Raw genomic sequence first — 27,950 nt, 5'->3', positions numbered from 1 at the left:
TGTTTTGTTGCTATTTGCTAAATTCTTTATACCAATGCCCTAGTTTTGTTTCCAATGAATTAATAAATATTTGAATATTAGTGATAACCTAATATATTCAATGTTCATCAGTGGCTATAGTAAAGCTCATTTATACATGAAAAATCATTGGAGACCAGTTTAACTAGGGCAAAATGTAGTGTAGTGTGTAATACTTTAGCAACTAAGCATGACACCTTAGACCAATGAAGGTACCATGAATTAATTCATGATCTGCACACCTATGCTCGACTTCCCTGATCAGTCCTAGTATTTGCATTTTTTATTTAATGCTTGACTTCCCTGAAGGTAGCATAATTGTGGAAAAACGTCCTGGCATTCATCCCTTTGTTGATTGAGTTTTCTTGATCAAAGAGCATGTTTTATTTCTACACTGATGGTATGCACTGATGACAACACTTTATTTATTTGTATTGATTAGGTGTTTGACATGTTTGTGTTATTTATGTGGATTGATGCTGAAGAACTATGTGATAGCTGCTTGTTATCATGTATATGTATACGGTTATACAATGAATCAGGTTTTAATTAAAGGAAGAAATGTTTCATGCAGACTGCTGGTTTCAACACCTTTCCTGATTACCTTGTGCTGCACATGCGTAAGTTTGTAATGGAAGCTGGATGGGTGCCAAAGAAACTCGGTAATACCCCCCTCACCATTTATGTGAGCATAAATGCTGCATTTTGAAATAAAGGTTTCAAATGATCAAATCCACAAGAGACTGCTTTCGTAGAGAGCGTCAGGCTGGTCCTTAGCAAGTAATCCATCTTAGCCTTACCAACTCAGTTCAACTAGACCTGGTCCTGAATTTGATTTAAACAATCAGCTTGTATCAACAATATCATCTACAAATAATGATATTAGTTGCCAATATCTTGCTATTATTTCAGCTTGGGTTTATCATTTCCTGTTGTGTGTCTGAGAGTTAGTAAGCATTACTATTGATTCTAGTTGTGCTTACTTACAATGACCCACAACTCCATAATAATTTTCGATTCTGTGTGGGTAGTTTTATCTTTCAATTTAGGATCACTTGGTCTTGACAGTTTATTTCTTCGCAGATGTTTATATAGATGTTGCCAGATACGATTGATATCACGCATATGCGCAGCAATGGTGTACAGCCTGGGGAAGAGCTGCTACCTGAAGGAGGTCAGACTGTCATTCATTAATTTTTGCTCTCTCTAAATTTCTCTTCAGCTTTTGTGACTTTCCATGTACACTTTAGGTTCTGGTGACAACAGTGCCGAGCCCTGCTCACCCCGTTGCCAGTGAGGATATTGTATCCCAGCTTGCAAGCATGGGCTTCAACTACCTTCATTGTCAGAAAGCTGCTATTAACACATCAAACACAGGAGTTGAGGGAGGCGATGAATTGGCTCCTCTCTCACATGGATGATCCAGGTTGGTTTGCCACTGCAGTTTTGTAGTTAATCATGCTTTTCACCATGAAATAATCAACTTGCAACTTCCAAGTCGAAATTTTGAGAGAAGAAACTATTTTCCATCAAATTATTTTGTGATGCAGATATAAATGACCCAATATCAAAAGATTCACGTTCTTCTGAGCCGTCTGTTGATGAAGCAAGCGTTCAAAACTCTCGTTTCCTTTGGATTTCAGGAAGATGTTGCCATAAAGGCCCTGAAAGCTTCTGTAAGATTCTCATTTATGATTTGTTGTTCTGAGTAAACTATTTAAGATTCTTAACCTTCAGAAAGTTAGTGATTGCCTATCTGTTCCCATTCTTGTCTCCTGATTCCAACGTTATCAGTCGTCCTTGCAATGTTCTTATCTCTTTTCTGGTGGTGACTCTTGTTTTGATGTGTATTAGGGCGGTAATATTGAGAAAGCTACCGACTGGATTTTCAGCCACCCCGAAGCATCGAGCTCAGCATCTGCTGATTCTTCCACTAGCAATGCTGATGACGCATACATTCCAGATGGAAGTGGCAGTAAGTTTCACTAACCCCTTCGTTTTGTTAGCCCGTGTAGTGGCACAATAATCATCTTGAACCATGTTGAATTTTTAAAGGTTCACTTTAATGTTGGCATTTGATCTATGCCTGCCTTGCTGATAGCTAATTAGGCACCATATTATCACAAAAGTAGATGCTAAACTTAAATTAGCTAAATTTTGAAGAAAACTGTTTGTTTTGTAACTTTCTTTGAAAAAACATGGAAAGGATATGAACTTAGATAAAATAAGGTCCCATCTGGATCAGCATAGTGGTCAGATTCCAAACTTGCCCCTTAGAACCTAACTGAAAGGGCCTATCTAGATCATCATAGTCGTTTTCCTTGTTTGGTTTGAGATTTGTTTACCTTAACAATGCTTTCTGACATGTACAGGATACAAGCTGATGGCGTTCGTGAGCCATATGGGCACCTCTACCCACTGCGGGCACTACGTAGCTCATGTCCTCAAAGACGGGAGGTGGACAATCTTCAACGACAGCAAGGTTGCAGCATCTGTTGACCTGCCCAAGGAAATGGGCTACCTCTATTTCTTTCAGAGGATTAGCAACTAGGCACATCACGCAGGCAAATACCGTATTGACTGAATTCATAGCACACAGTGAAAAGAATGGTGGGCTGTTAGGATGCTGTCAAGCTGATTTTAAAGCGACTGTTTGCTCACATCCTGCCATGCTTGTTACCCACTGATCAACTGGGATATTTGCTTTTTCCATGAGACAGCGAGTGTCAACTTCTGGTTAAATCTGTGCTTCGTTATTGCTGATTTGCATTGGTGGTTGTCTTTGGTCTCTGCCTCTCTCCATACTTTTCTTCTGACAGCTATAGATTGGAAATAGGTTCCTCCACCACTAACCTCATTTTCACGGTGGCAACTTCGGTTCTGTTCGCTTGTCTTATAACACTTTTTGGCTTGCCTTTAGAGTTGAAACAATGTTTTTCTTTCACAACAAATCAGTCGGAATAGTGTTTAGCTTGTTTTTTCATCGGTTATTTGCCACGCTTTTCTACCTAATTTTGGTTCTACGCTAATTGCAGGCATAGAACATCGTCAATCAAAAGAATTTGATCACTTCGAAAAATCGAATTCAACGCTAGTCTGCTTGCGTACTCCTTGTAAATGTCCATTTTTGAAGGGACTGTAACATCCTTCACAATAAATAAAAAGGAATTAAGACCTTGTACATCGTCATCACTCTACTAAACTCACCCTGTTTCTTTTCAAGCGTCGCCATTGCATTGGTTGTTATGATCAGCCTGTTCGCTGGTTGGTTTTTATGCTGATAAGTCTGGTTGATGCTGATTTGTTGTGAGAGAAAAATACTGTATCATGGCTGATAAGCTCTGGCTGAAACCAAAAAATGAATTGACGGGATATTTTTTAGGTCATTTTTTTAGTTTTATTAAGTTTGTAAAAAATATTAATAATATTAATATCTTTAGATAAGCTTATATTATGAAAATAGATTAATACTAATTGTGTACCATTAATATTAATATTTTTCTTATATAATATTCAATTAATTTGACTTTTCACTTTCCAGAAAGTGACAACGATAATTATAAAGGAACGGAGGGAGTACTGTATAACAAGGACAATCACATGTCATTCCTTCGTACCAACAAAAGAAATTCAATTCGAAATTTGTAATTGCTACTGTGATTTCGAAGCTCCTAATCACTAAAAAAAAATGGTTTTCGAGTTGTGATGTCATTCGCATCTCTTCTAGCGGTACCATGCTAGCGTAGTAGCACTAGAGTGCCATTCGGGAGTGGACAGTGCTTGGCGTCGGGCGGCGCCGGTTGCAATCGCGACCCCACCCGTGCAGCCCATGAGTTCTCAACTCGAAACAAATTCGGAAACTTTCCCCTTTTTTATTTAATTTTAATTGGAAAAACCCGGAAACTTTCTAGTCTTCCCGTATGCTCGCTGCCCTAGCAGGGGCGTGAGAATTCAAAACAAACTCGGGCGATTCGCATCGTATAGATCTACGTCTGGTGCGCGATTAACAGCGCCGGCACGCGCAAGATCTAGGACGGCCATGGCTGTCACGGGGGAGCCTGGCGCGATGGCGCGGTTGCGGCAGTGGGTGCTGGCCAACTTCGCCTCTTCGTGGTTCGGCGTACGCGCCGCGGCGGCTATTCCTGACCTACTTTAACGTCTTCCTCCGGCGCCACGCGCGGCGGGTCCTCACCGTCGTCGACCCCTACGTGAGCCTCGACATCTCGGAGAAGCCAGCCGCTCCCGCGTGGTCCTTGAGGAACCAGCCCGCGGGCGCGCGCGACAGCACAACCTTCGAGGAGGTGAAGGCGTACCTTAGGGCCGCGTGCTCGTAGGATGCCAGCGAGCTCCGCGCCGAGGAGGGCGACGGCCTCGTCATCAGCATGCGCGACGGCCATGACGTGTCCAACGAGTTCCGGGGCACCACGTTCATGTGGTCGTCCGTGACGGACGAGGCGGAGGGGCAGCAGAAGTGCAGAACAACAGCCACCGGCGTGAGGTCCAGCGCCTCACGTTCCACAGACACCACCGCCGGCTCGTGATCGACGAGTACCTGCTGTTAGATTGATCTCTAACCTAACTGGACCCAACAACCCAGTTGTGCCTTTAATTTGCGCCCTGATTGGGGGCGCCCAGCCCACCATAGCTGGAGGGCCCCTGTCACCCTGCGCTATATAAAGAGGTGGGGGCCGGCGGCTCTAATCATGAGGTTGATCTGAGCCGACCTCGCCACTGACAAACCCTAAACCCGATCTAAGTGAGGGGCGCAGCCAGTGATGGGAAGTTCCTCCGCCACAGCACTGCGCTGTCATCATCTTCACCGCCGACACCGCATCTCCGACCGATCTTCACCGACCGTCGCTACCCGTGCGCAGACATCACCAACGAACCCGATGGCGGCCACCGAACCCTCCCCCTCCTCGATGTCAAGTTCAGCACCATCTCCCTGTCTCTCTCTAGTTCGTTCTACATGTATTAGGATCTACTGGTTCACCTTTTATACCGAATAGGACAAGTCTATGGCTAGATCTATGATCCCTATGATCCAACAGTCTAACAATGGTACCAGAGCCTCGTTTAGGTATAGGTCTAGCTTAAGATGTTTGGATCCAGTGCGGGTCTAAGAAAGATGAAGAGGGTTTCAACCGACAAAGGGTTTGGTTGAACCCATACTTCGATTCCTTTGGATCTGAGAAAAGAAGAGGGTTCGGATGAACCCTAACCCTAACCGTGTTAAGCAAATGAGAAAGAAGAGGGTTCGGATGAACCCTAACCCTAACTGGGTTAAAGAAAGGAGGGCTCAGTTTCATATCGAAACTGAACCCTAAAACCCGAAACAAATTCAGGAAAAAGAAGAACAACCCATCCCGTAACGCTAACCCTAACCCTAATCCCCAAATCGGATGAAATCCGAGAACAAAAACAAAGAAAAACTGAAAGGGGAAGAAGGGAAGGGGGTGGCCTACCTCTCCGCTGCGCAGCGCTGCTGTCACGTCGGCGCGCGGGGAAAAGAAGACCGGCTCGGGGGCACTGCTCGCCGGGCTCTGGCCAAAGAGGCGTCGCAGCCAGGCCGCTCGACGGCGGCACGCTCACCCGCTGGGGAGCGCGCATGCCGGCGAGGGGGCCGACGACGGTGCCATGCCTCCCGCTCCACCGTCGTTGCTCTCGGCCTCTCACTCGGTGATTGCTGCTGCTGTACTGAGGAAAGAACCGGAGCGGCGAAGAGAGAGAGAGAGAGCAGAGTGGAAAATGAACTAGGGTTTCGGGTGGAGGCCGACATCAGCCGCTTTTTATTCACCCGAACTCACCGCTCGGCCGTCGGATCTGATTGGATCGGTGTGGACGGCTGAGATCAAGCAGGCCAGCGGTGCGACCCAGGCGGGAGCGCGCGGCGCGCGACTTTGCCGGCCCAGGCCCAGGTTGCGGCCTAGGTGCGGCCTGCGCGCGCGCGGAGTGATGGGCCGAGCCGGTTTTTGCCGGTTTTGGGCCGTCACAGTAAAGAATGAGCCCATTTTCGTTTTTTACTTTTTTCCAGCAAATTGAAAAAATAGAAATTGGCTCAAAGAAAATAGAAAAGAGGATTTTCCTATGGGTAAAATTCATCAAATTGAATTATTTTCTGCTGCGTATGTAAAGATGTTATTTTCATTATTAAATTCGAACTAACGGGAGAATTTAATTTTGAAAAATAGATATATTTTAATTAATTATAATATTGTTATTATTCTGACCAACGTTGATTAATGGTAATATTATGATGTTTTGTCTTGCATTAATTCTATTTCTGCCCAACGGTGATGTAGAATTAGTATAGAGAATAATTGTATGTTTTAATTTTAATCAACGTTAGAACTAAGGCATGCAATTGTTATTATTATTATTTATGTTCGCACACTATTTGAATTGTGTTTTCAGGCGGATACAGCTTGATGAGTTGTATCAAAGAGATCCCCACTCTAAAAGGTGATAACTACATTGAGTGGAAGAAAAAGATCGACCTAACTTTCATCCTCGCTGAGGTGGACTGGGTAGTCACCACACCGTGTCCCACAGAGCCTGTGGCACCGGTGCGGGAGACAAACGAGGCTGATGCCACCTGGGTAACTAGAGAGAGGGACTTTACATCCCAAAGAATGTCATATGACCTTGAGCATAGAAAATGGGTCACTGCCAATAAGAAGTGTTTGGCTATGATAAAGAACACGATTGAGCCTGCAATTATGGGCTCAATCCCAGAGTGTGACACCATCACGAAGTATCTAGAAAGAATAAAGAGTCAATTCACTAGCTCTTCAAAGACATATGCTACCTAGCTAATAAAGTAGCTGGTGACAGAGAAATACTTAGGCAATGGTGGCATTAGAGAGCACATACTAAGGATGAGCCATTTGGCATCCAAGCTAAAACTAATAGATCTGGCTCTCAAGGATGAGTTCCTTATCCATCTATTTTTTGCTTCCTTGTCAAAAGAGTTTGACACTTTTGTTGTCAACTATAACATACAGCCCGAGAAATGGGACATGGAGAGGCTCATGGCTATGTGTGTGCAAGAGGAGAGAATGAAAGCTGTCAATGGTGGCACTATCAATTATCTGAAGGATAACAAGAAAAAGAATACTAATGCCAACTTCTCCTCAAAGTCAAAGGGAAAGGGTCCCATGCTGCATCAGCCTCAGCAAAATAAGTTCACAGTAGAGAAAGATCAATATCTCCACTGCAAGAAGATGAGACATTATAAGAAAGATTGTCCCGATTACCTAAAGATGATCATGACAAAGAAAGATGAGAACATTATTACATTCATAAATGAATTCCTGTATATACAGTATTTGAAATCTACTTAGTGGATTGACTCAGGTGCAACTATTCATGTTGCTAATTCTTTACAGGGATTCCGTTCGACGAGGACTACGCAAAAAAGCGAAAGACACGTTAAAGTCACAAATGGAGTCCAAGCAGAAGTTGAAGCCGTTGGCGATCTTTCTCTAGAGTTAGCTGATGGTTTCAAACTCATACTTAGAGATGTTATTTATGTTCCCTCGTTACAAAGGAACTTAATTAGTGTGTCTTGTTTGGACAATGATGGTTATGATTGTCATTTTAGAAATGGCAAATGTAAGATAACATTTAATGATGCATGTGTTGGTCTTGCTATCTTACAAAATGAGCATTATTTGTTATCACTACATGATGATGTGAATGTTGTATGCGATGATGGCAACGTTGCGTGCGACAATGTGAATGTATCCTCGTCTGCGGATGTAAACAGAAAACGAAAGAGAACTCACGATGTGTTGTCGAAATTATGGCACTGTTGTTTAGGCCATATTTTGAGGGAGAGAATAGAAAGACTAGTTAAGAATGAAATTCTTCCTCCATTAGAGCTCTCAGATTTAGAACAATGCAGAGATTGCATAAAAGAAAAGTATGTAAAGAAAATTAAGAAAGATGTCAAACGAAGCACATGAATTCTATAGGTTATTCACACAGATATCTGTGGTCCATTTCATATAAAGAGTATGGATGGTTATGATTCATTCATAACATTCACAGATGATTACTCCCATTATGGCTATATTTATTCAATCAAAGAAAGAACATAAGCATTGGATAAGTTTAATATATTTAAGGCAGAAGTTGAAAACCAACACAACTTAAAGATTAAGATAGTCAGGTCCGACCGTGGAGGGGAGTACTACGGTTGGCATACCCCATATGGCCAAGTTCCTAGACTTTTTGTAAGGTTTTTATAGGAGAATGGCATAGTCACCCAGTATTCAACATTGGGCGAACCTTAACAGAATGGAGTAGCTGAAAGACGCAACCGTACCCTGATGAATATGGTGCGCAGTATGATAAGCTACTCCACTTTACCTTTGAGTCTGTGGATGGAGGCGTTAAAAACCGCCATTCATATTCTCAATAGAGTACCAAGTAAGTCGGTGCCCAAAACACTGTATAAGTTGTGGACAGGAAGAGTACCCTCACTTAACCACTTGCGTGTGTGGAGAAGCCCTGCTAAGGCTAAAGTATTTAACCCGAACATTGGGAAGCTAGATCCCAAAACAGTGAGTTATCATTTCATTGGCTACCTAGAAAAGTCAAAAGGTTTTTATTTCTACTATCTAGATAGACATACAAAGTTTATAGAAACGAGACACGCTATCTTTCTAGAGGATGAAATGATGAGGGGAGCATGGTAGCTCGAGAAATTGACCTTGAAGAGAAGCGGGTGTATGCACCCACTTCGATGATTCATGAGCCATTTTTCTCACTACCTGCTGTCGCTACACCGACAGTGCAAGACACTGTGGTGCTAACAACTGTTGTTATCCCGCCTATGGCAACAATGAATAATGATGATGAACCTGTTCCTCAGGATACTATAGAACCTATTGTCACAAATGAGGAGGAGCAACAACAGCCTCAAACAAAAAATGTGCCAAATGTGGAGGCCCCTAGAAGGTCTCAAAGAGTTAGAAAATAAGCTATTCCTGCTGATTATGAAGTGTACAACACTGAGGAATTTTAAATGGAGGATGATCCCACCTCATTTGAAGAAGTCATGAGAAGTGATCATTCATCAAAGTGGCTTGAGGCCATGAAAGATGAAATGAAATCAATGAATGCCAATAAAGTTTAGGATTTAGAGATAATTCCTAAAGAAGCCAAAATAGTAGGCTGTAAATAGGTCTACAAGGCAAAGCTTGACTCTTAAAGGAATATAGAGAGATATAAAGCTCGACTTGTGGCAAAAGGCTTTACGTAAAGAGAAGGGATTGATTACAATGAGACATTTTCTCCAGTCTCATATAAGGATTACTTTAGAATTATAATGGCATTAGTGGCACATTACGATCTAGAATTACATCAGATGGATGTAAAGACGGCATTTCTCAACGAAGACTTGGAGGAAAATGTTTACATGGCACAACCGAAAGGTTTTGTCATAGAAGGAAAATAACAAATGGGATGCTGCATAAAAAAATCTATTTATGGATTAAAACAAGCTTCAAGACAGTGGTACTTGAAGTTTGATCAAACAATAAAGAATTTTGGGTTTAAAGAAAATGTAGAGGACAATTGTGTCTATACAAAGTTTAAGAATGGAAAGTTTATCTTCCTTGTCCTGTATGTGGATGATATCTTACTTGCTAGTAGTGATGTCAGTCTACTACTGGAGACAAAGAAGTTTTTGTCCTCATAGTTTGATATGAAAGATCTTGGTGAAGCTTCGTTCGTTCTAGGGATCGAGATTCACCGAGATAGAAGTAAAGGGGTATTAGGACTGTCACAAAAGACATACATAGAAAAGATCTTAAAGAAATTTAGTATGCACAAATGTAGTCGCTCACCTGCTCCTATAGTCAAGGGCGACAGATATGGGGATTTTCAATGCCCCAGGAACCAATATGAGATCGATCAAATGAAAGTGGTTCCATATGCTTCAGCTGTCGAAAGCTTGCAATATGCTCAAGTATGCACGCGCCCTGACTTGGCATTTGTTATCGGGTTACTTGGCAGATTTTAGAGCAATCCTGGAATAGAACACTGAAAATTGGTAAAGAAAGTCTTGCGTTATTTGCAAGGAATGAAAGGTCTCATGATGATGTATAGAAGATCTGATTCACTCCATATAGTGGGATATTCAGATTCTAATTATGCAGGAGATGATAGAAAATCCACGCCTGGATATGTATTCACTCTCGCAGGGGGAGCTATTTCATGGAAAAGCTCAAAGCAAACCGTCACTACATCGTCCACAATATATGCCGAGTTTATAGCGTGTTATGAGGCAACGGGGCAGGTGAACTGGTTAAAGAAGTTCATACCCGGTTTGAATGTGGTTGATGACATCTATAGACCACTAAAGTTATACTGCGATAATAATCCAGCAGTACAGTATGCTCACAACAATAAATCAAGTGGTGCTGCCAAACACATTGATATAAAGTATTATATTGTGAAAGATAAAATCCGGGATCAAGTCATAAGTCTTGAGCATATAAGTACAGTAAAGATGCTTGCGGATCCGCTTACAAAAGGCTTACCACCCAACGTGTTCAGAGAATATGTAGCCGGCATAGGTTTAAGGAAAAGCCTATAATTTCTGGACAAAAGAAGACCCAAAGATAAATATCTATTTCAGAACAGAGTAGTGTGTTGTAGCTGTTAAATCTATCGGCAATGAACCGTGATGATGAGACATGCTATATGCGTTAATCTGTAATGGAATGAACAAAAGTAAAGAATATGAAAGTGAAAGATGGAAAGAGATCAAAGAGGAGATTGTTAGATTGATCTCTAACCTAACTGGACCCAACGGCCCAGTTGAACCTTTGAGTTACGCCCTGATCGGGGACGTCCAGCCCACCATGGCTGGAGGGTCCCTGTCACCCTGCGCTATATAAAGAAGTGGGGGCCGGCGGCTCTAATCACGAGGTTGACCTGAGCCGACCTCCCCACCAATAAATCCTAAACCCGATCTAAGTGAGGGGCGCAGCCAGTGATGGAAAGTTTCTCCGCCACAGCACTGCGCCGTCATCATCTTCACCGCCGGGACCGCATCTTCGACCGATCTTCACCGACCGTCGCTGTCCGTGCGCAGACATCACCAACGAACCCGATGGCGGCCACCGAACCCTCCCCTCCTCGGTGTCAGGTTCAGCACTATCTCCCTGTCTCTCTCTAGTTTGTTCTACATGTATTAGGATCTACTGCTTCACCTTTTATATCGAATAGGACAAGTTTATGGCTAGATCTAGCATCCGTATGATCCAACAGTCTAACACCTGTCGCACGTCCGCCGGAGAGGCCGCGAGGTCCTCTTCGGCAGCAGCCGCCGCAGGCTGTACAGCAACAACAGGATCTCGCAGTTCTCGTGCTACTACGACGACAACGCGTGGAGCTTCGTCAACTTCGACCACCCGACGAAGTTCGAGACGCTGGCCATGGACCCGGCCAAGAAGAAGATCATGGACGACCTCGACGCGTTCCGGAACAACAGGGACTTCTACCGGCGCACCGGCAAACCATGGAAACGAGGGTACCTGCTCTAAGGCCCGCCGGGCACGGGCAAGTCCACCATGATCGCGGCCATCGCCAACCACCTCAACTACGACATCTACAACGTGGAGCTCACCATCGTGAACAACAACGACGACCTCCGCAAGCTCCTCATCCAGACAACCAGCATGTCCGTCATCGTCATCGAGGACATCGACTGCTCCCTGGACCTGACGGGCGACCGGAGGTCCAAGAAGAAGAATCGATCGTACCGCAGGAACGAGGATGACAGCCCTATCCGGCCTGCTCAACTTCATCGACGGGCTGTGGTCGGCTTGCGGCGGCGAGCGGATCGTCGTTTTCACGACCAACCACGTGGACAGGGTCGACCCGGCGCTCATCCGGCGGGGCCGGATGGACATGCACATCGAGATGTCCTACTGCGGCTTCGAGGCGTTCAGGACCCTGGCCAAGAACTACCTCGGCATCGACGCGCACCCGCTGTTCGGCGCCGTCGAGGAGCTGTTGAAGGAGGTGGACATCACGCCGGCCGACGTCGCCGAGTGCCTCATGACAGCCAAGAACGCCGGCTCCGAGGAGGATGCCAGTCTTGAGTACCTGATCGAGGAGCTGAAGAGGAAAAGGGAAGAGGCCAAGGCTTCGGCGGAGGCAAACGCGGCCAAAACGGACAATGATCAAGCCGTGCAAGAAGATGATGATGAGCAAAAGTCAGAAGATTCAGGCAAAGAGGATGAAGATTCTGAGTCCTCGGAAGAATCTGATGACGAGTAGTCATACATACATATACACCAACAAACAATTGACTAAAGTTTTTTTTCATGAGAAGTACTCCTAGATAGAGTTGCAGTTATCTGAAGATGGTTGCTCAGTCCTGACTGATGGTATGTTTATACGGAGCTGAACTTTAGATAGTGTCTTTAAACAATTTGTTGTTGTTTCATTCAATCACCAGTCCAGATAGCATGATCGCGATCAACCAAGCTGGTTACAGACCCCGGAAGGGGAACAAGCATTCAAGCCACACACAACCATGACTGGTGCGAGATAGTTCATGCAAACAATTACTAGAGCTCACCATGATCCATCTGGACATCTGGTGCCTTCTCTTTGTAAGGAGAGAACTTTGCTCAGCACTTGCTTTGTAGAGATTTATAAGGGTGCCTTTGGCACCATGAAACATTTCGGATTTCTTTGCAAAATGATCAGAATCACTGCTAGACAACATGGAATGTTTCTGATTCTCAAAGAGAAACAATCAGGACTGATTCTTATTTTTGTACTGCAAAAAAAGAGAAACAGTTTGACCTTAATTTCACCTGATTCAAAGAATCCAGCCAGCTACGCAAAAGATTCCGTAAATTGATTCTGATTTATCGGAGAAACACTTCCATAAAGAATCTCAATCTGGAACGTTCCAGTGAGAATCTAGAACCCTATCAAACACGTAGTTCAGCATCTTCCTTGAGAACATGTTCTAGCTCTAGCTCTGTTGCTTGACAGAAGTTTTTGACTTTGATGAAACAGTTTCCGCAATCCTCATTTAGCTTTGGGCACAATGAGCATCTGTCATGCTAAGTATACATAGCAGAAGTTATGTATCTAGAAAACTAGAGTGGCTTACAAAGAGAGTATATAAAAAAAGCAACAACAAACAATAGTTCTCTTTGTTTTAAATTATATAAGTTGTTTTGTCCTAAATCAAAACTTTCTAACTTCAACCAAGTTTATAGAAAAATATTTTAACATCTACTATGTCAACTTAATATAGTATCAAAATATTATTGGGGTGTGGGGTGGGGTGGGGGGTAATGAATCTTGTTTGATGTTGTAGATCTTTCTGGATTTTTTCTATGATTTTGTTCAAAGAATGAAGAGTTTAGAACAAAGCTAAAACGCAACGGAGAGAGCAATGACTACCACGTGAGTTAGTCGCCTCACAAATTTCATGATCTTGGGTGGAAGCTTTTGAACTACTTCATATCTTCCTCCAACCAAACTAATCGCGTTTAAAATTTGCCTAAAGTAACTGTATTTAAAGTAAACTTCGGAGAACGATATTCTTTTCAATATACTTGTTTGGACTAAAATTGAGAAAACTTGGTTGCGTGATGTGGCGCGGCACAAGTTCAGTGTTGCTGTGTGGGCCAGCAATGGCAGCTCTGCTGTTATTGGACCCGGTGGGCCAGAAAGCAAAACAAGACGTGAGGCCCACCAAAAGCCGCGCAGTCTAGGGCCACGATGCCGGCCACGGGCCAGGCCGCATGGCCGCGGACAACAACACAACCCCTGTCGCTGGCCCGATCGACTTGATCTCTGACGCTGACGCTGACGCTGACGGCGTCGCCGCCGCGCTGCTGCGGCTGGACCCTGGTCCTCCCTGGCCCGGCCATCCGTTGTCGTCTCAGCTGCTGCGCGACACGGGGGCGCGTGCACATGCCCTCCGCTCCGGCCGCAAGCGTCCCGTCGCGTCGTGGACGTGAGAGCCTGCTCTGCTGGCTGCTTGCTGCTTGCTGCTTGCTGCTTCGTCTCGTCGTTCTGCCGCGGAGACGCCCACACGGCGTGGTTCGGTAGGGCTCGGGCTGTGGGCTGTGGGCTGTCCCGTCCCGTCCCGTGTCCCGTCGTCCGCGCGGGGCAGGGCAGGCCAAGCCGCCTGTCCGCCTTGCTCCCGTGCGGATGCGCGTCAATACGTGTCGATCGCACGCCGCCGCTGTCTCTGTCTGGACATGCGCCGGCCGATCCCGCTTGCCTTTGGCTCTCGCCAGCCCGGCCCACCCCAACAAATGTTTCAAAAAAAAAAATGTTCCTCCCAGCAAAACGTGTACTCTGTCTACTACACTAGACGAGAGGGGGGCGGGGCGGCCGGGGAAGGACCGGTACGCGCTTTCCGGCAGCATTAACGAGCACCGGGCTGGGGCTGGAGAGTCGGCGCAGCCAAGCACGTGGTGGTGGTCGGAGCCCTCCCTCCCTCCCCGTGCCCGCCGGCGTGCCTGCCGTTCATCAAGGCGGCAGGCGGCTGCTCTGCTGCCTACCTCAGCGCTCGATCCAGCAGGTCGTCACCGTTTGTAGTAGCAGTGGCAGTGCAGGCAGCAGTGCAGCACGTGCTGGAATTCGGAGTCGTCACGCCGGTGGCTATACGTGGATCAATGCCGATCGCCAACCAGCCAGCCAGCCAGCCAGCGGCGCGTTAGGTCGGAGCCGGCCGGTGCATTGCTCTCGGCACCGGTCCCTTCAATGCCTACGTGATCCATCCATCCCGCCCGGAAAAATAGTCAGCGTGCACGCACGCATGCTAGGCTCGCGCCAACGGCCAAGAAACAAACACGTACGCGGCGCTGACCCATGGATGCATGCAGCTGGAAGCCTGAAACGTGGTGAACGCGACTCCGCGAGGATGCAGCGATGAATGGTGATAGCTACCGCTTTGACTTGGGAAGAAATTATGGGTATGTTTCGCCGTCACGTTCTCCGTCGTCGTGGCCGTGCGACGGCTGGTTTTCACGTCGTAGTCGGGCAGGCGCAGGCCCACAGGCGGCCAGGCCCCGGCGTGGTGTTGGTCGCAGGACCAGGGAGGGAGGGAGGAGATCGATGACCCCGGTGCGGGTTGGGGCTTGGATCCCTTTTCAGGCAAGCGAGTCCCCGCCGCTGCAAGCACCGAGGCAGTTTCAGGCGCTCCTCAGCTTTTGACATGGCACGCACACTGCACACTGCACACTGCCACGGGGCGGGCAACAGCAGCGGCAGAAGCCAATCGGCTAGTAGACAACTAGATCTCCACACCTTTGCATTGCGATCGATCCGCGGGCTGCTGCTGTCACCCACCGTGTCCATTGGCACGAGGGACGACAGACAGAGGACCCCTCTGGGACGCCGCAGGAACTTGGGACCAGGACAATTTCTCATGCATGTACATATAATAATATGGTGCCTGGTTACACTACGTGGACGCTGGATCCGTTGTTCTACTCCTATGTGCGACGGGCTTGCGACATGGAGTATACAGGTTGTGGGATCAGCCACGCACCGTGCTACCAGCAGCTAGCAGTGGAGACTGCAGCAGTGTTGAGGTCGCTGGATAACTGGCATCATCACTCATCACTCACCAGCAAGTTCTCTCGCTCAGTCCATGGGAGCAGCGCCGGGCTACGTGTACCGTGCTGGGATCATGGCTTTTGTGCAGCGGACTAGCGGAGTGTAGGTCTCCGGCCGGTTGCATCAGCGGTTGAGCATTGAGGACGTAGTTAGGTTCCTGAAACTAAGGCGCGCCTAGATTGTGGACCTGCCTACGCTTGCCGAGATGTGAAAGCAACAGACTCATCAACACAGCTAAATCTGTTCACACTAACAAACAGCAATTAAAGGGTGATGCCCAGCAGGTTTAATACATGGATGGTGACGCCCCGATCCACTTTTTTCTTTTTTATTTTCCTGCTTGTTTTATGAACAATCGTCTTGCATTTTATTTAGGGCTCGTTGTTTAGCCGGATTCCTGTCCAGGATTCATTCCAACTCATCAAATGCTACATAAATTAACCTAGTATTCCTTGTGGAATCCTTCAAAGGCATCATTCCCAAACAAACAAACGATGGCTTATTGGAAATAGTTCCAGGCATTGCATGTATCACTACCGGATTCAACTTCTTTGCCGAGTGCCTGAGGCACTCGGCAAAGGCCGATATACACTCGGCAAAGTCGGGCGCTTGGTAAACAGTTTATCGGCAAAGACCTCTTTGCCGAGTGCACTTTATCGGGCACTCGGCAAAGAAAAGTAGCCGTGACGGCGAGCACCACCGTGACGGCGGCTTTGCCGAGTGTCAAGGTCAAGCACTCGGTAAAGGTACCCGATTTGCCGAGCGCCGTTGACTTAGACACTCGGCAAAGGTGGCCACTTTGCCGAGTGTCGCCGCCAAGACACTCGGCAAAGGTGGCCACTTTGCCGAGTGTCGCTGATAAGACACTCGGCAAAGTGGCGACCTTTGCTGAGTGCCTGGCCCGTGGCACTCGACAAACCTGTGATGTTTGCCGAGTGCAATGGCCATTGCACTCGGCAAAGCATGTTTTCAGGTAGTTCCCAGATGGTCACTTTTGCCGAGTGTCATGGCCATTGCACTCGACAAAGTGACTGAAAACAGCATTTTTTTATTTGTTTTTACATCCCATCCAAACAAACAGAAGATATATATAACAAACATCACCAACATCACATATATATCATCAACATCACATATATATCACCAACACCACATATATATATATCACAAACGTCATATGTCTCATAATATATCACAAATAAGTTCACAAGCAATCCAAGTGCTCCATGAACACACCCATATTATTCTCCAGGTGTCCAGGAATTATCAACGACAAGAATACGTTCTGTCATTAAAAGCATACGCCGGGGGGGGGGGAGATTGAGGGGGATAACGAACATGGGCCAACATGTGTATGGGGCAGCCATCATTCCATAAGGATTGAACCCATCTGTTGCCAGTGCAACACGTACATTACGAGCCTCTTTAGCTTTCTCATGATGAATGCCATCAAAGTGGGTCCATGCTTCACCATCGGATGCATGTACCATCCTATCAGGATTGTATTGTTTGCTATTTTTGTGCCATGTCATCTGTTTCGCGGATTTCTCGGTCATGTATAGCTGTTGGATCCTCGGTATGAACGGAAGGTGCCGTAGGATTGTCACGGGAATGTCAAACTGCCTCTTCTGGCAATCACCAGAATCTACCTCCAGGAACCTAGACGATTTACACTTTGGACAGTACTTTGCTTCCACGTATTCTTTCCTAAATATGACACACCCCTTCGGGCAAGCATATATCTGCTCATACGACATCTTAAGTGCACGAAGGAGTTTCTGTGACTCGTGCATGCTCTTTGGCAGAAGGTGACCTCCGGAAGTAGGCTGCCAATAACTATCAACATACCATCGAAGGCGTCTCGACTCAGGCTATACTAGGACTTTAACGCCATTATGCGTCCAATGGCATCTAGTTGAGAAACCTTTGTCTGGCCATGAAGGGGTTTCTGTGCCGCGGCAAACATGTCGTAGAACGCCTTTGCAGTTGCCTCTGGCTCCTCCTCTGTATGTCCTTCAGCGAACTGTGCCATGTGATAGTCATTTAACATGTCTGCTACCCCGACATCAGCATCATAATCCTCGACGCGTGGTCTCACCACCTCCTCTCTCATATGATCGGCTTCACCATGGTAGACCCACCGGGTATAGTCTGCCATAAATCTATTCTTCCAAAGATGTTCCCCCATGACCTTCTTCATTTGTCTTTTCCTGTTTGCACATTTGCTGCAGGGGCAATAAATTTTACTCGCTCCTTTAGCAACCACGCCAAATGCCCGTTTCAAGAAAGCATCGGTCTTGTCGATCTATTCATTGGTGACCTGACCCTGACTTGCGCGGCTTGTGTACATCCACTCACGGTCCTCCATCCTCTAACATATATAGCAACGAGTAATACAAACATCAATTTCATCTACACGATGTTCCTACTATCTAATAGGTGAGGATAGGTCCTAATCCCACACGAGGATGCGTAGGTGGGGTTAGTTTCCATGCTCTACTCCTATCCGAGACAGAATTTCGGCAGCACCTCCCCGCTGTTCTCCAAATACACGTCCTGCCAGGGAGAGTGTGTATCCGAAGAACAATAGGGAGATGATGCCGAAACTCTGTCTTAGATCAGAGCAAACCATGGAAACTAACCCTACCTACGCATCCGCGAGCTGTCCAAAAAACATGGATAATTCAAAACATATACGGTTTTAGATATTGAAATATCTATATATTTTCAACCGTATCTCTTTCGAACGGGAGATGCCTAACTGAGTTACGTGATCTACGACCATGATATGGAAAGAGGGGTTATACCTAGGGTGGCGATGGAGTCAGGCTAGCGGGGCCGTGGTGGGTCGGTGCAGTGGCGAGGCGACGCGGTGCAGGCAGACCCGCAACGGCGAGGAAGGCGATCGAGGTCGTCGAGGTACTCCGGCTCCGCTCCGACGGGCTCTTCTCTACAAAAAAAGAAACATAAAACTGTCAATACAAAATTTCGGCAGTACCTTCCCTGTACGGTGAGGTTTCCAAAACCTGCAAGAAAACTAACGGCACGATGGCCGACATGCACATATATATGAACAGCACGATGGCCAACATGCACAAGATTATATCCAATCACATATATATAACAATGTCACAACCACTCCTACGACTACCACCACCGCTACTCTACCACTACTACTACCACAACTACTAGTAATACTACGATGACAACGACGATAGGGCATACCTAGTGGGCGTCGTAGGGCGGCGGTGGTGAAGGGGTCAGGGCGCCGGTGGATAAGGTGACGGCTGGGGAAGCGCTGGGGACGGCGCGGGCGCGGGGACGGCACGAGCACGGGCAGCGGCGGCGGGGCTGGCGCCTCCTTCTTCTTCCTTCTTCCTCCTTCCTCCTTCCTCCTCCTCCTCCTCCTTCTCTTCCTCATTCCTCCTCTCCTCCTCTCCTCCTCCTCCTCCTCCTTCTCTTCCTCCTTCCTCCTCTCCTCCTCCTCCTCCTCCTCCTCCTCCTCTCCTCCTCTCCTCCTCCTCTCTTTCTCCTCCTCCGGCGGCGCGGTGCGGGGGGCGGCGCGGGCGGGCGGGGGAAGCGGCGGGGCTGGCGCAGGCCGGGGCGGCGGCAGCTTGCAAGTTCGTGAAGAGGCCGACTTCGGTTTGCAAGCATCGTGCGTGACAATTTGCGCGAAACCTTCTCAATTTTTTATCACAGCCTCCACATATGATATCTTGACATCTTGACAAGTTTCATGATTTTTGGACTTTGTTTGCTTTTTATAGAATTTAAAAACAATTGGACCGCAAGTTCGTGGTCATGTTTCGTGAACAAGATGTTCGAAATTGGTGGTCTGTTCCTGGATACGGCCTCACATTATACTAAATAACATGAATATCATTTTTCCATTCATTTTTTCACTATTCGAATGACTAGCAGTTATAATTTGAATTATCCAAGAAAATTCAATTAAATAAAATAAATTAAAGAAACATAGAAAAAGTCCGAGAAATGTGCCACATTAGAGCATGGAGTACCAGGTATTGTCTGAGGACTGCAGAAAAAGTTTGGAGGTCAAAAGTAAAAAAAATGATTTGCCGAGTGTCAAAAATGACACTCAGCAAAGAAGCCTCTTTGCCAAGTGTCAGGAGAAGACACTCGGCAAAAGATTAACGGCGGTTGCCAGCCGTTAACGGCGGTGGCCCTTTGCCAAGTGTTATTGTTTGACACTCGGCAAACCTAGTCTTTGCCGAGTGTTATTCTTTGCTGAGTGTTCGGCACTCGGCAAACCATATTTTTGCCGAGTGCCATTTGTTTGCCGAGTGCTTTCTATTTGGCACTCGGCAAACAGCCTCTTTACCGAGTGTCCGATAAAAAACACTCGGTAAAATCTGGGACACTCGACAAAGAAGCTGTCTCCGGTAGTGTATGGCGTTTTTATTCTTCTAGTGACAGTGAGTAGTTATTATCCGTTAGATCCATCGTACATATTCCGCGCCTCAAATTTCTTGCCATTTCTGTCAGTCAGCCACATGTGCATAACTCTCTCCGATCCAAGCTAGCCTGGTAGGAAATTTGCATTTTGTTCCTCTTTGAACCTTTATTTTAAAGAAGCTCTTAAGTTCACTTCAGTACTCTTTTTTGAATTTTGAGGATGGTGTCCGTTTCTACCGTATAGCAAACAATAACAAAAAAAAACTAATAGTATTGCCCTGGAAGGTTATAATCAGAGGGGGGACGAGCACTAACAAGTACTCCAATTGATGCCATAAAAATGGTTCACATAATTAAATGTTATCCTCATAAATGGTTCAATTGATGCCATCCTACAAAATGCGGTCCTCCAAGAGGCAGCTGCACGCTTGTCATGATGGAATAGTCGATTATTGCTGTTACGCTGAAAGAGGACTAATCTATTTTAATTAAAAATAACACTACAAAAAATACCTTTATACATGACGGTTTACTTTGATCACAGACAAGTGAAAATGCGTCATAGTTAACTCACCATGACGATCGAAAAAAACATCATGTATCCTGCGTCATACATTTATTGGTCCAAATTAAGCCGTCACAGATTGGAATTTGTGTTCATCATAGAATAGTTGTTTGCATGTTATAACCAGCCCATATCCAAGCCCAAATCCAAACCATAGTGACAAAAAAGAACATCACAAACTAGTGCCAAATCATCACTGCATTAACATACATCACAACTCATAAGATACACTAATCATATAAACAAACAAACATTGATAATTCATCTATCAGTAAGCCCACTGTTGTCACATTTTATCAAACAAAAAACTAGCCTGATTCACAATCATTTAGTTTGACTATCACAACAACTAAGTTTGACCTTAAAGATTTTATCTCTAGGGTGACTAAATAACTAAACATTAGTATCCACGAGCACTTGAATTGGTTTGCTGTCCATAATGCTGTCCATAAGATGTGCTACCTAAAAATCAAAATGAATATAAGAGAAATCAGTTTTAAGCAAAGATTCTAAATCAGTTCAATGCACATATCTTTGAGAGCCCAACATGTAGAGCATGAGAGTCTAAATATCAATTCACAATCAAACTCAAAACAACTAAGTTCATATTCATCACAGTAAAAGTAATAATTCAACAAATCTCACATGACATACTTGTTTAAGGGCAACTGCAGTAGGTGTAACAATATAGTATAACACACAAGTAGATGCCTCTGCAGAAGAGATCACCATTGCATAAATGGGGTTAGCACAAGTAGATGCCTCCGCAGGAGATATCACCATGATACCAAATGACTAGAAATGATAGGCTTACCTGCACCATTCTGTTAAGTTATTAAAAAAGAACATATTTAATTGAAGCATATCGACACCACATGTTATCTGCAAAAATACAAAGTGTTGTCCAAGTTCAACAGCCACTCGCCAAGCAAAGTCACATACAACTCAATTACCGAATCTCAAATTCAGTAACTTCAGTGTTACAAAAGTTCTAGAAATCTGTTGAGCACAATTTAAATATAGAGTTTTGATCTATCGAGTGTGAACAATGTTGTTACTCTCCAAAGGGCGAATAAAATAAAAGGGTTGCAATCTGGTCTGAAATGAGAGGAGTAATACTTACTCAAATAAAAATCTCTAGTAGCAAACAAGCCACTGAGAACTATCGATATAGTTCAAGCAACTAGGATGGCAAATATTAAACAAAGACTATTAGTGTAGCATAAAAGGGGCACTTAACAAATGAGATATCAGTGTAGAGCACTGTTGTCGCTGCTCACCTAAAACTGAACACAAGCCCTGCTCCTTGTTGTGCTGAACACAAGATTATACTGATAATTTCAATCCACTTCCCGTAGGAAGACCAAAACGAGTTTTGCTCATACAAGCATACACTTGGGTTTAGATCTACATATAGCCAAATAGGTTAAATTAAGGTTCTAGTGCTCAGTTTTACACAAAATGAAGGGAAGAGAAGGGATAGGCGTACCTGGTGTGTCTTGAGTGCACACCGCTGTAGATCTGGATGCCATGGTGCTAGGGTGGAGCCAAAGCAGGGCGCGACTGGGGTCAAGGTCGCAGGGGTGGAGCCACTGCCAGGGCTAGGGTTGGAGCCGGTGCGGCGAATCACGGTGGGGCCAGAGCCCTGGAGACCAAGCCGGCGCTATGGGAGAAGAGCGGGGAGGTGGACCTAGGGCAGGCGGTGGCCATGGGAGGGGGCTGGTGGTCCTAGGCCCAGATCTCTAGAGAGGGGGCGGCCAGGTTTGTGTGTGGAGGGCATCGGCGGTAGCGGCAAAGGGCGAGGGTCGCTGACGTGGTGGACGTCGGTCAGTCGTGATAGAGGATGGGGTCCCGATGTAGAGTACGGCGGCGGTGGCTTTGAGTGATGCGGCCGTGTGTTGAGACTTGAGAGGAGCTAAGGATATGGTCTCATGGGAGTGCAGGAGGGGATAAGGCTTGTGGGTTTTTTTCTTTTTCTTTTTTTTCTCATGGATTTATCAGCTTAGATACAAAATGTCACAGAATAGAACTTTTTATGATGATTTGTTATGACATCATATCTAAACCATCATGTATCACCATATTTCTTGTAGTATTGTTTTAGGAGTAGAGAGATCACTTGGTTTCGTTAAGTCTGGCTTGTTGGTGTTAGGCAAGCGATAAGTGGTCAAGTGGAGGCACAATGCTAAGGAAGTAAGTGATGAGGACATGACACCCATGCATATGACCATGTTTGGTATATGGTATGGAGGGGTAGAAGGCCAGCAAGGGTGTCCAAGTCAAGAAGGAGGTCTGAGGCTAATTCAGTTCGAGTCCCCGAGGTGGAGGCCCAAAGCAACTCAAGTTCGAGTTAGCCTCAGCCTCCAGGACCAGTCTGCCTTAAACTGGTCACCCAGGACGTATCCGGACTTTGTTTTCAACGATCCATATATGGTTGGAAAGCTAATTTGATAAGGAAGCCAATACAAGTGGTTTCACATCGAAAGACCTTCGGAATCAACAGGAATCGTCGAAACAAGTCAGCGTCCAGAATCTGCCAGGGTATTGCGACACCGTCTTTTGGTCCGTTGGACCGTGTATCATGTTTGGGCCCATTAGGGGGCGCGTCTAGGGGGTGACGCCCAAGACTCTATAAATAGCAGCTGTCGCTCTCCTTAGGGTTTGTGTTTTGTTTAGTTCTTGATTTTCTCGTGAAACAGACGTCGTTTTGCTGCAACTGTCGCCGCCAAGACCGCTTGCTGTGAACCAGGGCCCCAGTTCTTGATCTTGTTCGCCTATAGCGATTAGTCCTTTTGAATAAAGACTTAAACTCCTTCTTATTTTCATAAGCCTCATATTTATTTGCAATTTTAAATTGCGTTCATCCCGTTCTTGCTTGTGTTCTCGATTCGCTTGCAGGAAAGCCTTCTCGGCGAGGTCAATCGCGTTCGCGTGGTTGATAACCAATGGAGCAGTGGTGTAACGGTTGGGGGTCCGAATCAGTCTTGGTTCGAAGCCTAGATCGTGAACGTCGAGTCTCCACCAATCGACGCTATCATACCTTTCGAAAGATCAGGCCTAGTCCACATCAAGTGGTATCAGATCCCTTGTTGCCTGTTAGGTATAACTTTATTTTCTCCTTTAGATTGTTACTATTTTTGCATTATCTATAGTCCACAAAAAGCAAAAAAAATATACATCATCATATATTCTCTATCATATAGCTTCATTGTGCCGTGCAATTTTGTCTCTGTTTCACGTTGTTGAGTTTGTGCCCTAGGTCAAGTTCTTGTTGCTGGTTTTAGATCATTTTTAATCCAGTTTGTGTTTTCTCCTTTGTTTTTCATCAGAATCCGTGAATATCTTCAAGTCTTGTTGAGTTTTCTTTGTATTCATCAAACCCTAGTCCATGTCATCTTATTTGTTACACTTGTCTTCACTGTTTCCATCAAATCCTTGTTGCCGTGACCAATTTTACGCACATTGTTTTCGTTTTGTCCTCTAATTCGGAGTCCGTTCTTAAAACTGGTCTAGTTTTCGCATACGAACTCGGATTTCGACGTTCCATATATCAAAATCGATCTGATCCATCCATCCCCGCTTTGTCAGGGTCGGAGATTTTTATTTTGATCAAAAAGTGGTCACAAGATTCTCTTTTCGTGGTCACAAGGTCTTTGTCGATTTCGAGCACGTCTTCTAGAAATTTCACAGGCCACTGTCTTTCACTTGTTTAAGCTCATATTTTCTATGGTTACTTCTTTTGTGCTCCTAAGTGAAGAAAAAATATCAAAAAAATAAAAAGAAAAAGTCAAAGAATCCCAAAAAAACAACGACGACCAAAAAAATAGAGAAAAAAGAGAAGGGCAAAAGTGGAACAATATCTAGAGGAGCACATAGAGAGCGTCATTTGAGTTGTGTTTGCATGTGCTGATTTCTACCTTGTTCCTGATCATATTCTTGCTGTTCACATCACTTGATACATCTGGTACTTGGAACGTGAGTAGGCCAGCAACTAAGACAAGTACTTGGGATACTTATTCAGCTTTGCTATTCAGTTGCGAATTTTGCTATTCCTTGCTACTATATTGTGCCTGTCCAAGCTCCACTTTTTTCTAACCAAGTACAGGTTTGCCTTGCAACTGTTACAATCAAGCTACAACGGGTATCACAGTCACCGACCGATTGCACCGTCTGTTGCTTTGGTAAGAACACTTGTAAGACCATGGTAAGACTGTTTGAGAGTTGAGTGTCCTTATTTTTTTCTTGTCCACAACCTAAGTAGTTGATAGGGATAATACTTTTGTGTTATCTTTTGCTGTCTTCTAACAATGACAGATTGTTCATATCCACCGACTTATAATGATATAGGTGTTGATGAGTACATGGAGTGGGAAATTGCCATCGATAACATATTTGCTACTCGCTTTATGTGTCCAAGGAGGAAGGTAAAAAATACAGTTAGTGTTTTAGGATATTCTGCTTTATCTTGGTGGGAAGTCTTTAGATCCTTCTGATAAGCCTCAAACTTGGAACGATATGAAACTTCTTATGCGAGAAACCTTTGTTAATCCACCTCTTGTTTTGACTTCATATGCTGAGGTGCACCATTTAGAGGATGAGTCTGTTGTTATTCCTCTTGCTATGACTAACCTTCTACAGGATAATATACATAAGCGAGAGGATGACATGGAAGAAAATGAGGAACTCACAACCTCATATGCAAATTCAGAACCATCACTTCACAATGCACCCATTACTCCTGCTGAGAACACAGGTAATGCCCATGGTGCTACACTCACGGAAGGTGAGAATAGTTTTAATGTACTACATTCTTCCACAAACCATGCTATCATAGAGCAATTGTTAGTGGAACCCTCTCTTGATTTATCTTCGTCCCATGATAATTTGCTTGAAGTTCCTTATGATAAAGATGAATTGGTTGATGATGTCCTTAGTTTTACATGTTTTGGAGCTAGTCACTTATGCTAAAAATAAACATGTTATTCATATTGCTACTAAAACTGATGAGTTCAAACTGTTGTGTTCTTTACACACTTTGGGTTACATTGAATTTGATGTTTTGTATAACCTAGATTGTTTAGAGGAGAGCCTATTTAAATATGTTGATTTGCCTTGGTTTTCTAAACATACATATCATGTTATTGGCAAATATAACAACAAGGGACAATATATGATACATCGAGTATACATTTATAGTAATATGAATTCTCTTTTTGTTGTACAAGATTAGACAATATATGATACATCGAGTATACATTTATAGTAATATGAATTCTCCTTTTGTTGTACAAGATTATGATCGTTTAGAGGGCAGCCATAATAATACAAATATTTTTTCATGTTCCTCAAAGAAACTAAGTTCACTTCCAAGAAGGGGAGCATTGTTGGTTGCTACCTATGTCTGCTAGATCATCTATTCCTACATTGTCTTTGGTTAGTTCTAATCTTTTGTAGGATAGTGTTGACATACATCAGTGTGCATTCGGATCATAGAATCTTCATGCTTGCTGAAATTTTTATGCGAGATGAAATGCTACAAACTTGGAAACATGGTCATGTTCCTTCTCACAATTATTTCAGTTCCCTTTGTTTTCGTAACCCCGTTCTCCCTTATGTTGTGCAGGATCAGTTTCAAGCACAATCGACGCCGAGGACGGCTTTTCGTTAAGAAGGGGAGGAGATGAGGACATGACACCCATGCATATGACCATGTTTGACACATAGTATGGAGGGGTAGGAGGCCAGCAAGTATGTCCAAGTCAAGAAGGAGGTCCGAGGCTAATTCGGTTCGAGTCCCCGAGGTGGAGGCCCAAAGCAACTTAAGTTCGAGTCTGCCTTAAACTGGTCACCCAGGACGCATCCGGACTCCGTTTTCAATGATCCACATATGGTTGGAAAGCTAATTTGATAAGGAAGCCAATCCAAGTGGTTTTACGTCAAAAGACCTTCGGAATCAACGGGAATCGTCGAAACAAGTTAGGGTCCAGAATCTACCTGGGTGCTGCGACACCGTCTTTTGGTCCGTTAGACCGTGTATCGTGTTTGGGCCCATTAGGGGACGCGTCTAGGGGGTGACGCCCAAGACTCTATAAATAGCAGCTGTCGCTCTCCTTAGGGTTTGGGTTTTGTTTAGTTCTTGATTTCCTCGTGAAACAGACGTCGTTTTGCTGCAACTGTCGCCGCCAAGACCGCTTGCTGTGAACCAGGGCCCCAGTTCTTGATCTTGTTCGCCTGTGGCGATTAGTCCTTTCGAATAAAGACTTGAACTCTTTCTTGTTTTCATAAGCCTCATATTTATTTGCAATTTCAGATTGCGTTCATCCCGTTTTTGCTTGTGTTCTCGATTCGCTTGCAGGAGAGCCTTCTCGGCGAGGTCAATCGCGTTCGCGTAGTTGATAACCAACGGAGCAGTGGTGTAACGGTTGGGGGGTTCCGAATCAGTCTTGGTTCGAAGCCTAGATCGTGAACGTCGAGTCTCCACCAATCGACTCTATCATACCTTTCGGAAGATCGGGCCTAGTCTACATCAGTAAGGATAGTAGGGGCAAGTTCAATCAAGAGTGAGGGGATCTAGGGTAAAGTAAAATACGCCTTTTATGAGTATGTGCATTCATGTGATACACAATTAGATCTATGTCGGAAAATATCTATCAATGTCATACTCTTCATGAATCTCAAATCATATCCAACGATGGATCACATGAGAGCACATATTCTTGAGGGCAAAATTTCCTTTAAAGGTAGGAAACAAAGTTGGTACATAGAGTGTTGGATCTTGATCCAACAACCATGGACAAGTGGCCATTAGACCTAAAATGCTTGAGTGACGTCTAAATAGTGTCTTTTTTGTTTAGAGCTTTACTCTTCGTGCTCCTTTTCAAACAACACCACATGGTAAAAACAATCCAGTGGAAGAAAACGAATAGAGAGAATGGAAAAGAGACGTGCATGAGTAGGGGAAGGGCAATGGTGGCGATATACAATAGGAGGAAACAAAAAGCGCGCGCAATGGGGGTGATAATAGGATTGCATTATACGTGGATAAGGTGGGGTGTAGTATTTTCCCTTTTGAAAAACAACCAAGAAAATATTTACTAGGGCATATAACAGAGAAGAAAACGCACTTCCTCTGTCGCAAAATAAATATAATTCTAAGATTTTTTTTGGATAAATTAGTGTTAGGGGAAAAATGGCGCACGTGCCCCTACAAAAAGTGTCATGATGTATAATAACTGTACTTTGAAAACTGGAAATAGCTAAACCTACTAGTTATAGGTGGGCCAAGAGCCAGAATTGCACTAACCGTGAAATAAATCTTGAACCTTAGAACTACACT

General features: G+C 44.9%; 2 pseudogenes; both read left to right on the top strand.

Annotated features, from left to right (window-relative positions):
- Nucleotides 1-224: 224 nt before the first annotated feature.
- Nucleotides 225-2,783, top strand: LOC136454240 (ubiquitin carboxyl-terminal hydrolase 14-like; annotated as a pseudogene).
- A 1,274-nt stretch (nucleotides 2,784-4,057) lies between these two features.
- LOC136451526 (AAA-ATPase At3g28610-like) lies at nucleotides 4,058-12,315 on the top strand (annotated as a pseudogene).
- The last annotated feature ends 15,635 nt before the right edge of the window (nucleotides 12,316-27,950 follow it).

This window comes from Miscanthus floridulus, chromosome 5 (genome assembly GCF_019320115.1).
Source record: "Miscanthus floridulus cultivar M001 chromosome 5, ASM1932011v1, whole genome shotgun sequence".
Lineage (NCBI taxonomy): Eukaryota > Viridiplantae > Streptophyta > Magnoliopsida > Poales > Poaceae > Miscanthus > Miscanthus floridulus.
This window is presented reverse-complemented; position numbering and strand designations above follow the sequence as displayed.